This window comes from Mastomys coucha, unplaced genomic scaffold, assembly GCF_008632895.1.
Source record: "Mastomys coucha isolate ucsf_1 unplaced genomic scaffold, UCSF_Mcou_1 pScaffold20, whole genome shotgun sequence".
Lineage (NCBI taxonomy): Eukaryota > Metazoa > Chordata > Mammalia > Rodentia > Muridae > Mastomys > Mastomys coucha.
The window spans coordinates 108172448-108176564 of record NW_022196903.1 but is presented as its reverse complement, the minus strand read 5'-3'; positions in this window follow the sequence as shown (position 1 = coordinate 108176564).

Below are 4117 nucleotides of genomic sequence, written 5' to 3'. Positions count from 1 at the left end.
TGTCTTGAAAAACCAAAACCAAAACCAAAAAAAAAACCCAAAACATTCATAGGAATTTACAAGCTGCCTAGGGAACTGCCTTCCAATTTAGCATTTTTTACTTTTTTTAGATTTGTTTACATTTACTTTATAGGTATTGGTAATTGTCTGTGCACTATGCATACATTATTCCCGAAGCTGAAATGAGGACATCAGATCCCCTATAACTGGAATTGCAGACAGTTGTGATCCACCATGTGGGTGCTGGAAATGAAACCCTGGGTCCCCTGGAAAGGTAGCCAGTGTTCTTATCTGCTAAGTCATCTCCCCAGCCTCTCAATTTCGTAATTGTTATATTTTAATCTTTAAAGATTTGATTTATGCAAGTGCCAGGTCAAGCAGACAATTCCTCTGGCTGATTTCAGGCCTGGCATTTGCACTGGCACAGGCTGGGCTGTTATCAAATTTGTTTTATTTGGTTGTTATTGTGGGATGGGTTTGGGCCTACCATAGCATATGTGTAGAGGTCAGATCACAACCTTGAGTTAGCTCTCTCCTTCCACTTTTACATGGGTTCCAGGGGATCAAAGCCAGCTCCTCAGAAGGCCTGTTACCACCCAGCCATCCCACAGACCCATGCTGAACAATGTTAACTGCTCCAGCTAACCGATCAAACACCACAGCTGGCTTCTTATAGGATGACATCCGATAGAGACTAGCCCTAAGGTCAAGTATGCACAGGAATGCATAAAATGTTCAAGACAGCCTGAGAAAGGGAGATGGAAGAGTTATGTCAGTGAGGGCTCACAATAATAAAAGAAATCTAGCCAGGGTGTGGTGGCACATACCTTTAATACCTGAATTTGGGAGGCAGAGGCAGGCAGATCTCTGTGAGTTTGAGGCTAGCCTGATCTACACACAGAGAGAGTTCCTGGACAGCCAGAGCTGCACTGAGAGACGTTGTCTCAAACAACAACAAACACTACCCCTTTCCCCTAAAGAAACTCACAAGAGCCCAGCTGAGTCACTCCTTCACAGTTCTACACAACAAGGGCACCTGCCACATCTAGTTAATGCTGAAGTTTGGTAGCTTGTCTCAGCTGTAACTAGGTTTATGTTTTATAGGCATTTAAAAGCTGAAAGCTTCTGGGGTTTTCTCTAGGTTTTATGCTGTACACATTTGAGTTACAGGAAAACAGAAATAATATGTCAGGCTAGAGGGATGGCTCAGCAGTTAAGAGTGCTTACTGCTCTTCCAGAGGACCCAAGTTCAGTTCCAGGTCCCATGTGGCAGTCTGTAACTCCAGCCCCAGGAGATCCCAGGCTCTCTTCTTGCTCTGACTTTGGTTGTAACCCTTTACCGAAGGTGTGGCATTTGGGAGCAGGAAATTCCCTTTGTGCACCTCTTTCTTTGTAAGATCTGCACCTGGAAGCAGGTCTCCCCACTTTTTCTGACCAAGTTACATAAAGGTGTTGGGGAAACCCCTCTGCTGAGGATCCTGCAGTATCTGCCCTCTTCCCTGCTCTCTCCAACGAGATGTCATCTGTTTTTCTTTTTTCTCTTTTTTTCTTTTCTTTATTCCTTTCTTCCTTCTTCCCTTCCTCCTTTTCATTCCCTTTCTTTCTTTCTTTCTTTCTTTCTTTCTTTCTTTCTTTCTTTCTTTCTTTCTTTCTTTCTTTCTTTCTTCTCCTTCTCCTCCTCCTTCTCTTCCTCCTCTTCCTCCTCCTGCTCCTCCTCCTCCTCCTCTTCATCCTCCTCCTCTTCTTCCTCTTCCTCCTCCTCCTCCTCCTCCTCCTCCTCTTTCCTTTTCTTTTTCTTCTTCTGACACGGTCTCATGTAGCCCAAGCTAGCCTCTAATTGGCTTTGTACCTTGAACTTCCAGATGCTCCACCTCCACCCTATTGGCCCTCAAGTGCTGGCATTATGGGGGAGTGGAGGCACAGAGAGAAAAAGAGACCAGAAAACTCCTTTGTGACACAGGGGAGAGGCACAGCGCTGGTCCACACAGTCCTCAGGCCCTGAGTATGTTCCTGTTCCTTTTATTTAGTTAGAAATGATTTACCCATTTTTATTTCAGGTACGTGAGTATTTTGCCTGTATCTGCGTACCACACGTACACAGAACCCACCTAGACCAGAAGAGGCTATCAGATCCCCTAGAACTGGAGTTACAGGTGGTTGTGAGCCACCATGTGGGTGCTGGAGGGTGGTGGTGGGAGAACCCAGGTCCTCAAGAGCAGCCAGTGCTCTTAACCACTGAACCATATCTCCAGCCTCTATTTTAATTTTTTAATGGTTGAGTGGAAAAGTTTAAACAGAGGTTAAAAGTAGACAGGACACCCTGTCCCGCACGCCCTCTTACACCCTCCTCCCGGTGCCTTTCCAGAGCTCTGAAGAGGACCAAGCCAGGCCTGCTTCTCTTCCCACTTCTAGGTACTCATCTCCTGAATGATGTATACCTATTTTTTATGTATGTCCAAGCCAATCTTCACTTATTCAGTGGGCTATGTAAGTAATATTCATGTACTTTTTAATTTTTTCCAATATTTTTCTTGAGTTTCTTAGACATTAAAAATGTGGTAAGGACAGGGCACGTTTGATATATACCCTATTAGTTCCAGCACTCAGGTGGCAGAGGCAGGTGGGATATCTGAGTTTCAGGCCAGCCCAGGCTACATTGTCTCAAGGCTACACGGGCTGGGAGGAGGGTGGGGGTCGGAAGGATGGCTCAGCAGTTAAGCACACCAGCCCCTCTTGCAGTGTTCCTAGCACCCACAAGATGGTTCACAGCATCTGTAGCTCCGGCTTCAGTGAGCCTAGGCCTCCTCTGGCCTCTTCAGGCACCATAGGCCTCTGATACACAGCCATACACATTCAGGTTACACACATACACACACTCACAATAACACAAAGCATTTAAAAGCAGTAAAATAGATGTAATAGCTCCCATTTTACCTTGTTGTTATTGATAAGAATGGATCTTTCTGTGTTACCCAGGCTGGCATTTAACATTTTTGCTTAAAGCATCCTCCTGCTTTAGTCTCTTGAATAGCTCAGATTACAGGTGTCTACCACCACACTCAGCTTCCAGCTTTAAGAAGTGTTTTTATTGCACATATATACATACATATTATACATGCATTATTGCATATATATATATCCTCCCCAAATTATTTTTCATTCCATTTGTAGCATTACCTGTAAGGCACTTTGCCACATGCCCTAGTTTGCCATTTAATACCTATTTCCAGACACCATGCACTGTCAGGCTGGTGTATGTCACACAGGACTTGAATTTGGTTCTATTTCTCCTCTTCCTTACAGATTCTCCCACCCTGTATTTTCCATGCACCTGCTTTCACCAACACAATGAAAACACCGAACTTAACACAGTTTGGAGGCTGCCAGACTTCAGTTCACTCCTGCTGATGTAAGGCAAGGAGTGAAATTAAGCCCTGCCAAGGTCAAAGCTGGTTACATCCATGAGAAAAGTCCTCCGTCCCCGTGATTTATCTGCAGAGCAAGGCTCCGTCTAGCCAGTGATGGAAATTAAAGATGCCCTTTAGACCTCTGCACCGACCCCAAAGGGAAATCAGTTAGCAGCCAACCAACGCCAATGGTGTCACGAAGATCAAATGAGATAATGATGTATAGGGTCCTTTGCCCACCAGAGGCTAGAGTCTAAAATGAGCCAAGCAGCTCAGCGTTCCAGTCAGTAGAGAAGCAGGAAGACAGAACTTCTCTGCATCTCCCTGTCTCTTCCTTAGCCCCTCCTGAGAAAGAAAGTAACAAGCTGACATTGTCTATCATGTGCTTTCGGTGCAGTTATAAGCACTTTGGTCAAAAGCACCTGGGGAAGAAGGGGTTCATTTCAGCTTACAGCTTGTAGGGAAGTGTCGAGCTCCCCAAGGCTTGCTCAGCCTGCTTTCTCACACCATCCAGGACCACCTGCCCAGGATGGTGTTCCCACCCACAGTGGGGCTGGGCCCTGCCACACCGATCACTAATAAAGAAAATGCTGCGCAGGCTTGCCCACAGGCCTTTTTCTCAATCGAGGTTATTTCTCAAAAGACTCTATCTTGTGTCAAGTGGACAAAACAAATAATTAACTAAGACTCTCTCTCTCTTCTCTTCCCTC